Source organism: Amblyraja radiata, chromosome 38 (assembly GCF_010909765.2).
Source record: "Amblyraja radiata isolate CabotCenter1 chromosome 38, sAmbRad1.1.pri, whole genome shotgun sequence".
Lineage (NCBI taxonomy): Eukaryota > Metazoa > Chordata > Chondrichthyes > Rajiformes > Rajidae > Amblyraja > Amblyraja radiata.
In genome coordinates this window covers 1,257,889-1,269,309 of record NC_045993.1, presented here as the reverse complement: position 1 = coordinate 1,269,309, position 11,421 = coordinate 1,257,889, and positions in this window count along the sequence as shown.

Genomic DNA, 11,421 nt, shown 5'->3' with positions numbered 1-11,421 from the left:
ATTTAAGCAGTTATTTTTATTTTCCAGTCTTATTTTTCTCCCCTTCTATCGCTTCCTCTCTCAGAAGAAAGACTTGAATTTTTTGATGGCTTATAAAAACAATGAAAGTATCGGGAAAAACTCATCAGCGCATGTGGAGAGGGAACTGGAGTCGACGTATCAGGGGTGCCGAGACTTCCTCAAAGTGGGAAAACAAGTTTGTTTCACGTTGCAAAGAAGGTGGAGAACACGGGCACAGAGTGCTGGAGTAACTCAGCGGGTCAGGCAGCATCTGTGGAGAACATGGATAGGTGACGTTTCACAGAGTGCTGGAGTAACTCAGCGGGTCAGGCAGCATCTGTGGAGAACATGGATAGTGACGTTTCACAGAGTGCTGGAGTAACTCAGCGGGTCAGGCAGCATCTGTGGAGAACATGGATAGGTGACGTTTCACAGAGTGCTGGAGTAACTCAGCGGGTCAGGCAGCATCTGTGGAGAACATGGATAGGTGACGTTTCACTGAGTGCTGGAGTAACTCAGCGGGTCAGGCAGCATCTGTGGAGAACATGGATAGGTGACGTTTCACAGAGTCCTGGAGTAACTCAGCAGGTCAGGCAGCATCTGTGGAGAACATGGATAGGTGACGTTTCACAGAGTGCTGGAGTTACTCTAGGGGGATAAGGGGGAAATCCTTTAAAACCGAGATGAGAAAAACTTTTTTCACACAGAGAGTGGTGAATCTCTGGAACTCTCTGCCACAGAAGGTAGTTGAGGCCACAGTTCATTGGCTATATTTAAGAGGGAGTTAGATGTGGCCCTTGTGGCTAAAGGGATCAGGGGGTATGGAGAGAAGGCAGGTACAGGATACTGAGTTGGATGATCAGCCATGATCATATTGAATGGCGGTGCAGGCTCGAAGGACCGAATAGCCTCTACTCCTGCACCTATTGTCTATGTTTCTATGTTTCTAACTCAGCGGGCCAGGCAGCATCTGTGGAGAACATGGATAGGTGACGTTTCACAGAGTGCTGGAGTAACTCAGCGGGTCAGGCAGCATCTGTGGAGAACATGGATAGGTGACGTTTCACAGAGTGCTGGAGTAACTCAGCGGGTCAGGCAGCATCTGGCCAGGCCGGCCAACAGTGAGTCACGGCGCCAGGCCGAACAGGGCTGTGCTCCACCCAGCTGCCTGCCCCTTTTCCGGGGTGACGCCCGCCCCTGGGTGGTACTAGAGAGGGACAATGACCTGTCCGCGGGCGACGGGGGGGTTTCCGGGACCGCGGGGGGTGGACTGTATCCTCAATAAGGATGGGGAAATAGTTCATTAAGAATTTTTGATTTACATTTATACAATTGTGGTGGGTTTAGTTTTGAATTATTTCAGATTGTAAATAGTATTGTAAATATTTGAATAAATCTATTTGTCGCATGGAAGCCACAATTCTGGGAGAAATGAGACAGAATCACAGCAAGAAGCCAAACCTCTGCCCTCGATCCTGTAGTGTAAACTGCGCTGGAGTTCAACAGACATCAAAGACAGCGAGCCAGAACAGTGTTCTGTGACTTCAATGCCAGATACGTTTTGCAAGGGTTTTGGAGTGAAGGTTTACCAGATTGTTGCCTGGATTGTATTCACTGGAATTTGGAAGGATGAGAGGGTATCTTATAGAAACGTACAACATTTTCAAAGGACTGGACGAGCCAGATGCAGGAAAAATGTTCCCAATGTTGGGGGAGTCCAGAACCAGGGGACCGCAGTCTAAGAATAAAGGGGAGGCCATTTAAAACTGAGATGAGAAAAAATTTGTTTCACCCAGAGAGATGTGAATTTGTGGAATTCCCTGCCACAGAGGGCAGTGGAGGCCAATTCACTGGATGGATTTAACGGAGAGTTAGATAGAGCTCTAGGGGCTAGTGGAATCAGGGGATATGGGGAGAAGGCAGGCATGGGTTACTGATTGTGGATGATCAGCCATGATCACAATGAATGGCGGGTGCTGGCTCGAAGGGCCAAATGGCCTCCTCCTGCACGTATTGTCTATGTTTCCATGTTTCTATTAGGGGGTATTAGGTACAGAGTTTGGACAGACTTGGAATATTCTCCCTGGAACACTAGAGGTTGAGAGGAGACCTGATGAGACTGTATACAATTATGAGAGGCAGGTAGACAAAAATGCTGGAGAAACTCAGCAGGTGCGGCAGCATTTATGGAGCGAAGGAATTAATCCACGTTTCGGGCCGAAACCCTTCTTCAGACTGATGTAGGGTGGGGGGGGGGGGGGGGGGGCAGGAAGAAGAAAGGAAAATGAGGAGCCAGAGGGCTGAGGGAGAGCTGAGAAGGGGAGGAGACAGCAAGGGCTACCGGAAATTGGAGAAGTCAATGTTTATGTCGCTAGGGTGCAGACTGCCCAAGCGAAATATGAGGTGCTGCTCCTCCAATTTCCAGTGGTACTCAATCTGGCCATGGAGAAGGCCCAGGTCAGAGAGGTCAGATTTGGAATGGGAGGGGGAGTTGAAGTGCTGAGCCACCGGGAGGTCAGGTTGGTTATCGCGGACCGAGCGGAGGTGTTCGGCGATGCGATCGCCAAGCCTACGCTTGGTCTCACCGATGTAGATCAGCTGACATCTAGAGCAGCGAATGCAATAGATGAGGTTGGAGGAGATACAGGTGAACCTCTGTCGCACCTGGAACGACTGCTTGGGTCCTTGAATGGAGTCGAGGGGGGAGGTAAAGCGGGGTAAGTTAGACAGTCAGATTCGTTACCCTAGGGTGGAAACATCAAATACTAGAGGTCACGGCTTTAAGGTGAGAAGGATAAAGTTTAAAGGAGTAATTTGAGCTGAGGGTGGTGGGTGCCTGGAACGCACTGCCAGGGTTGGTGGTGGAGGCAGCGAATGGTATGTTAGCTTTCATAGCAAAAGGATTTGAGTATAGGAGCAGGGAAGTTCTACTGCAGTTGTACAGGGTCTTGGTGAGACCACACCTGGAGTATTGCGTACAGTTTTGGTCTCCAAATCTGAGGAAGGACATTATTGCCATAGAGGGAGTACACAGAAGGTTCACCAGACTGATTCCTGGGATGTCAGGACTGTCTTATGAAGAAAGACTGGATAGACTTGGTTTATACTCTCTAGAATTTAGGAGATTGAGAGGGGATCTTATAGAAACTTACAAAATTCTTAAGGGGTTGGACAGGCTAGATGCAGGAAGATTGCTCCCGATGTTGGGGAAGTCCAGGACAAGGGGTCACAGCTTAAGGATAAGGGGGAAATCCTTTAAAACCGAGATGAGAAGAACTTTTTTCACACAGAGAGTGGTGAATCTCTGGAACTCCCTGCCACAGAGGGTAGTCGAGGCCAGTTCATTGGCTATATTTAAGAGGGAGTTAGATGTGGCCCTTGTGGCTAAGGGGATCAGAGGGTATGGAGAGAAGGCAGGTACGGGATACTGAGTTGGATGATCAGCCATGATCATATTGAATGGCGGTGCAGGCTCGAAGGGCCGAATGGCCTACTCCTGCACCTAATTTCTATGTTTCTAAGTTCTATATGATTGTGATAATTAAGAGGCTTTTAGATAGGCAGAGGATGCAGACTCGGCAAGTTGGGCCGAAGGGCCTGTTTTCACACTGTATCACTCTCATACTTCAGATTCCTTGAAGACAATCCCACCGCCCTGGCCAAATGCACCAGGAAGGCGAGATGTCCCCTGGCAAGATAATCGTGGCAACCCACTCCATGGTGAAGCCCTCTGTGGTAGCCGCATGGCAAGGGCAAAGGTCAGCTTGTTCACTTAGCTCGGATACGGTCGGCAAAATGGCGCAACTAATGGAAAAATTTGTTTCGAGTTTATTGTCATCTGCGGGGGCACGGTGTAACGAAGACCTTGCTTGCAGCAGCGCCAGACGCACATAGACTCAGATTACACATAAAAACACAAATTATACACAAGATGCACATAACAATTATGCTGTGCAGCAAAAACACAGACTGTGCAGAAACAAAACAAGACCTGATTTGCAAAATCGCCACTAGAAATTAAGGGAGGTCTGTGGTAAAATGAGAGGCTACCTGTTGTGTTCTGTTGTCCAGGTAAATTAAAGTTGTGCAGGTTGGTTCACCAAGTTGGTGGGTGGAGGAATTGTCGCTTCTAACTCCAGGCTCCTCTCCCAATCTCTGTGCTGTCTGTGTGGAGTTTGCACGTTCTACCGCAGAGCGTAGCGGTGGAGCTGCTGACTTACAGGCAATAGGTGCAGGAGGAGGCCATTCGAGCCAGCACCGCCATTCACTTTGATCATGGCTGATCATCCCCAATCAGTACCCCGTTCCTGCCTTCTCCCCATATCCCCCTGACTCCGCTATCTTTAAGAGCCCTATCTAGCTCTCTCTTGAAAGCATTCAGAGAACCGGCCTCCACCACCCTCTGGGGCAGAGAATTCCACAGACTCACCACTCTCTGTGAGAAAAAGTGTTTCCTCGTCTCCGTTCTAAATGGCTTACTCCTTATTCTTAAACTGTGGCCCGGGTTCGATCCTGACTACGGATTCTGTCTGTGTGGAGTTTGCACATTCTCCCTGTGACCACTCTGGCCTCCCACATCCCAAAGACGGTTTCTTTGGCTGCTGTAAATTGTCCCCTAGTGTGTGTAGGATAGAACGAGTGTGCGGGGAATCGCAGGTTGGTGCAGTCTCAGTGTGGATATCGCCCAAGGGCCTGTTTTCACGCTGTATCTCTAAACTAAACAACATCAGCGTACAACAGTGTGGATGTTATCAGACTACTGTTTGTGAGTAATTATCTGTCACTTTTCCAAGACTGCAGTGCTTTCGAAGATATAGCTGAGCTGGAAAATACCTTAGAGAGTTCCAGTGTAGGAAGGAATTGCGGATGCTGGTTTACACCCAGATAGGAACAAAATGCTGGAGTAACTCAGCGGGTCAGGAAGCATCTCTGGAGAGAAGGAATGGGTGACGTTTCAGGTCGAGACCCTCAGAACGTCATCCATTCTTTCTCTCCAGAGATGCTGCCTGAACCGCTGAGTTACTCTGGCATTTTGTGCCCACCTTTGGACAATAGACAATAGACAATAGACAATAGGTGCAGGAGTAGGCCATTCGTCCTTCGAGCCAGCACCGCCATTCATTGTGATCATGGCTTATCAATCCCAATCAGTAGGTAGACGGGGTGGGAAGATTGCAACATTCACGTGGTCCGCCCTGTTTCGACGAATGCAATCAACCCGGCGTGCAGAATCAAATAAGATCAAATAGAACTAGTTGTTCTACAACTTTAGGCTGTGCACGCCATACGCAAGAGGAAGAAGAAGTAGGTAGACAAAAATGCTGGAGAAACTCAGTGGGGGAGGCAGCATCTATGGAGCGAAGGAAATAGGTGATGTTTCGGGTCCATAGATGCTGCCTCACCCGCTGAGTTTCTCCAGCATTTTTATCTACCCTCCATTTTCCAGCATCTGCAGTTCTTTCTTAAACATCCACCATCAGTACCCCGTTCCTGCCTGTGGATAATCAGCCCTGATTTAGAGGGTTCCAGCATGGTGGAAGTCTCTGCACACATAGCCGGAGGGGGCTAGGTGGTGTTGAAGAAGTGACTGTTTCACTGCCTTAGGGCAGGAACGGGTCTGAAGAAGGGTCTCGACCCGAAACGTCACCCATTCCATCTCTCCAGAGACGCTGCCTGCCTGTCCCGCAGAGTTACTCCAGCACTTTGTGCCCGTCTTTGGGTTCACACCGCTGCATCCTAAATGGTTAATCCCCAACCCACCAACAATCTACTTGGCCTCCGCGCACAAAGGCTATAACCATTGGGTACGAATAGCCGGTTGCCTTGGAGACTGTGGAGCTTGTGAAACTCATTTTGCAACTTACCATGGTTGTGGGGAGACAGGAGACACAATCAGCTGTGGGACAGGGGAACGGTTTTGACACATGCTTTTTTTCTCCACTGAATTATTTACATTTCATGCGCCACAAGGTTAGCGAAATAAAATAAAAAAATTATTATTCTCAAGGTGTGAATGTGGAGACACAACATGTTGGCACCAGCTTAAACTGTGCCCAATCCCCCTCCCTCCCTCCTTGCATCAATATTCACACGTCTTACAGTCCTACTGCGGCTTGGTGCTTGTATACTGGAGCTGCTGGGATCAACAATACTGGAGCTGCATTAACTGAGCCCCCCCCCCTTCTCCCTCTCCCCTCCCCTCCCCCCCCCCCTTCTCCCCTCCTCCCTCTCCCCTCCCTCCCCTCCCCTCTCTTCCCTCCCCTCTCCCTCCACCCCTCCTCCCCTCCTCCCTCTCCCCTCCCCTCCCCTCTCGTCCCCCCCCCCCTTCTCCCCTCTCCCCTCACCTCCCCTCTCTTCCCCCCCTTCTCCCCTCACCCCTCTCCCCTCCCCCCTCCCCTCCCCTCTCTTCCCCCCTTCTCCCTCTCCCTCACCCCTCCCCCCTTACTCCCCTCATCCCCTCACCTCCCTCTCTTCCCCCCCCTTCTCCCCTCACCCCTCTCCACCCTCCCCGCCCCCCCCTCTCCCCTCCCCACTACTCTCCTCCCCTCCCCCCTCTCCCCTCTCTTCCCCCCCCCTTCTCCCACCTCTCCCCTCCCCCTCCTCTCTCTCCCTCCTCTCTCTTCGAGCCCTCCCCTCTGTCTTCTCCCCCCCTTCTCCCCTCCTCCCACTCACTGAAAAAAAAAACCCTCTACTCTCCTCTCTCCCCTACTCCCCCCCACCCTCCACCCTCTCCCCCTGCCCCCCCTTCCCCTCTCCTCCCTCTCCCCGCCTCCCCACCCCTTCCCCCCCCCCTCTCCCTCCCCCCACCCAAACATGTCTACCCTCAGAACCATGACACCCAGCCTAATATTTAAACCTTTCACACACTAGAAACATGAGCAGGCCATTCAATGCCGACATAGAACCTAGAACAGGTGGTGCAGCGGGTAGAGCTGCTGCCTCACAGCGCCAGAGACCCAAGTTCGATCCAGACTACGGATGCTGTCTGTACAGAGTTTGCACGTTCCCCCAGTGACCTGCGTGGGTTTTCTCCGGGGTCTCCAGTTTCCTCCCACAATCCAAAGACGTACAGGTTTGTAGGCTAATTGGCTTGGTGTAAATGTAAATTGTCCCTGGTGCGTGTAGGATAGTGTTAATGTGCGGGGATCGCTGGTCAGTGTGGACTAGATGGGCCGAAGGGCCTGTTTCCGTGCTGTATCTCTAAAACTAAAACTAATTAGTATAGTCGTTCGACACAAAAAGCTTGAGTAACTCAGCAGGTCAGGCAGCATCTCTGGATAGAAGGAATTGGTGACGTTTCGGGTCTTGACCTGAAACATCACCCATTCTTTCTCTCTAGAGATGTTGCCTGACCTGCTGAGTTACTCAAGCTTTTTGTGTCTACCTTCGATTTTACCAGCGTCGGCAGTTCTTTCTTACGACTAATTAGTATAATGTCTGGCATGGACCTTGTGGGCCGAAGGGCCTGTAGGTACTGTACTATACGGGGTTGCGTGTTCCATCACTGGACCAGAGGGCCCCACCAGAACACCAATGTGGGCGCAGCCTTGTCACAGTGACACACACAGGCTGAGAAGACAGTAGCTACGCCCTGGAGTGTTGCCAGTTACTCCCACATTCCCTGTGTTAATTACGTTTAAAATAGGACATACTGTCAGCAACACATTGTCATGGCGTGTCGGAGTTTACCCAGCCAGACTCCGTCAGTGAGTTAGACTAACCATCCAGCAAGGAGGAGTTTGAATGAACATTAATATGGATCACCAACTGCTTGGGAACGGCCACAGCCTGGGGTTCTGAAGGCAAGACTCATTCTCCTTAAGATAATGTTAAGATTATTCTCATCCCCGAGTCTGGAGAGTTGGACCTGAGCCCTTATCCCACCAAGAATAATGAAAGGCATAGATAAAGTGGAGGTGGATGTGGAGAGGATGTTTCCACTGGTGGGAGAGTCTAGGACCAGAGGTCACAGCCTCAGAATTAAAGGGCGCTCTTTTAGAAAGGAGGTGAGGAGAAACGTCTTTAGTCAGAGGGCAGTTAATTCTGTGGAGGCCGGTTCTCTGGATACTTTCAAGAGAGAGCTAGATAGGGCTCTGAAAAATAGCGGAGTCAGCGGATATGGGGAGAAGGCAGGAACGGGGTACTGATTGGGGATGATCAGCCATGATCACATTGAATGGCAGTGCTGGCTCGAAGGGCCGAATGGCCTACTCCTGCACCTATTGTCTATTGTCTATTAATCTGTGGAACTCATTGCCACAGAGGGCTGTGGAGGCCAAGTCAGTGGATATTTTTAAGGCAGAGATTAGAACGGGTGTCAAGGGTTATGGGGAGAGGGCAGGAAAATGGGGTCAGGTGGCAGGGATCAGCCATGATTGAATGGCGGAGAGGACTCGATGGGCCGAATGGCCTAATTCTGCCCCTAAAACCTGTGAACGCGAGCCAACTACCAGATAAACTGGATTTGGACCTATCTATTAGAAGTTTACAGCCCTCCAGAACCGCCCTTGAGATCGTTATTAGCCCACCAAATGCAACAAAAAATATTTGGAGGCTTGTAAAACTCTAACCTAATCCCTAAAAACCAAAATCCTGGAAACAGTATATGTGTATGAGTGTGTGAGTATTTGTGTGTGTGTATATATATACACACACTGAACTTTTTTTTTCTCGTTTATGAGATTCTTTACAGGGTACTATGTTTACACATTCTGTTGTGCTGCTGCAAGTAAAGGGCCTGCCCCACTTGGGCGACTCTTTAGGCAACTGCCAGGGACCAGTTTTAATGGAATGCACCTCTGATACCTGGCGACAACCTACGACAACACCTGCCGGCTATCTACAACAGCAAAAATTGTCTCCGCTTTTGCCGAAAAATCTTTCAACATGTTGAAAATTTTGCAGCAGTCGTCTGCAATCTGCAGTCGCCCAAAAAAACACCTAAGTGGGACATAAGTGGGACAGGGCCATAAGAATGTCATTGTTCTATCTGGGACACATGACAATTGACTCTTGACACCCAATCATCTGGGGGCAGAGAAACAGACCATCCATCACCTCTGACAGAGGGTGCGATGGACCTTCATGGTCATAGGTTCTAGGACCAGAATTAGGCCATTCGGCCCATCAAGTCTACTCCGCCATTCGCTCATGGCTGATCTATCTCTCCCTCCCAACCCCATTCTCCTGCCTTCTCCCCATAACCCCTAACACCCGTACTGATCAAGAGTCTGCCAATCTCTGCCTTAACGATATCTATCGGCTTGGTATTGCTGAGGTTTGTTGGGCTGATTTAGTTGGATCGGGTGCAGGAGAGATTGACCAGAACGTTACCTGGGCTTGTAGGCTTGAGTTACGGGGGAAGTGGGACAGGCTGGGACTTTATTCTCCGGAGCGTAGGAGGCTGAAGGGTGACCTTATTGAGGTGTACAAGATCATGAGGGGGGCGGATAAAGTGAACACTCACAGTCTTTTCTCCCGGAGTAGAGGATTCTAAAACTAGAGGACACAGGCTTAAAGTGAGAGAGGAGAGATTAAAGAGGGACCTCAGAGGCAACTTTTTCACTGAGAGGGTAGACGGTCTCTAGAACGAGCTGCCAGAGGAAGCTATAGAAGTGGTTACAATGACCGCAATTTTTAAGACATTTGGTTAGCCGTGTGTAGATGTCGGAATGGTCAAAGTAAGGCCGTTTTCTTTCAGTGTTATAGTAGTACGTGAAGTGCTTTGTACGTGGACAAAGTGGCATGATGGCGCGATAGGTGGAGCTGCTGACCCACAGCGCCAAGGACCTCAGTTTCATCCTGATTACGGGTGCTGTCGGCGTGGAGTTTGCACGTTCTCCTTGTGACCGCGTGGGTTTCCTACGCCTGCTCCAGTTTCCTCCCACATCCAAAAAAGGTGCGGGTTTGTAGGGTAATTGCGTAGAGAGTGGGATAACATGGAGCCAGTGTGAAGGGTGATCGATGGTCGGCCTAGACGTGGTGGGCCGAAGGGCCTGTTTCCATGCTATATCTCTTCAATCAGTGGGTGGATTCACTGCAGAGGCTCCGCGCACACTCACTGGCTGAGCGACGTCGCTCAACATGCTAGCTGGTGATTGTACAAGGCCTTACATCCGTTGTCGGGGAAAGCGTTGCTAGGCAACAGGATCTCGGCCCTTTCTCTCCACGCTGAATTTAGAGCCTCATCGATAAGGAACGTTTGTGGGAAAGATGTTAATGAGTGACGGGAATACTCGCCCTATCCCAGCAGGCCAGTACTGGGCATCCACAGTGGAGAAACAGGCCATTCGGCCCCAACACTCCATGCTAGAACACATCTGTGTCGTCTGCTATAGGTGGTGGTGATGTTACCTCACTCCGCGACGGTGGTGTGTGGTGTAGGGGATACTGGGGTACAGATGGCCAAGAGGGTTCCAGGAATGAAATGGCAGCGGGTAGTGTCGCTGCCTCACTGCGCCAGAGACCCCGGTTCGATCCTGACCTCGGGTGCTGTCTGTGTGGAGTCTGCACGTTTCTACCTGTGACCGCGTGGGTTTACTCCGGGTGCTCCGGCTTCCTCCCACATCCCAAAGACGTGCGGGTTTGAAGGTTAAATGGCCCTCTATAAATTGTCCCCTAATGTGTAGGGAGTGGATGAGAAAGCGAGATAGGGTAGAAATAGTGTAACTGGGTAACGATGGTCAGCATGGACTTGGTGGGCTGAAGGGCCTGTTTCCATGCTCTATCACTAAACTAACCTAAACATCGACTTAACAGCATTAAATGATGGATTTTTTAAGTAGCTGCAAACCCTACACATCAATCTAAAACATTGGAAAAATCTCACCAATCATTTAAATCTGTTGCTATCCAACACATCCCTCTCATTGGATACACAAGGAACTGCAGATGTTGCAACCTTGACCAAAAAACAAAGTGCCGGAGTAACGCAGTGGGTCAGGCAGCATCTGAGTTCACAGGATGGAATGGACTCAGTGGGCCGAAGGGCCTGTTTCCGTGCTGTGTCTTTCAATCAATCAATTGTGAATTGTGAATTGATTGACACAGTGTTGAATTGGTCAGTACCCTAGCTTATGGAAGGACCAATGATGAAAGGGCAGTAACACCATCATCCAAGTATCCTCAATGGTGGAATGTTCACCTTTGTAAAGACCCTTCGAGTGTTACAGCATAGGAACAGGCCCCTCACAGACGGCTGTCGAGTCCATGTCAATGGATGTTTTTAAGACGGAGTTCGACAGATTCTTGATTAGTGTGGGTGTCAAGGGTTTTGGGGAGAAGGCAGGAGAATGGGGTCATCGGGGAAAGATAGATCAGCCATGATTGAATGGCGGGGTAGACTTGGTGGACCAAGTGGCCTGATTCTGCTCCTATCACTTATGACCTTATGAGGACAAACTCAAGTGCAATGGGTAGAGC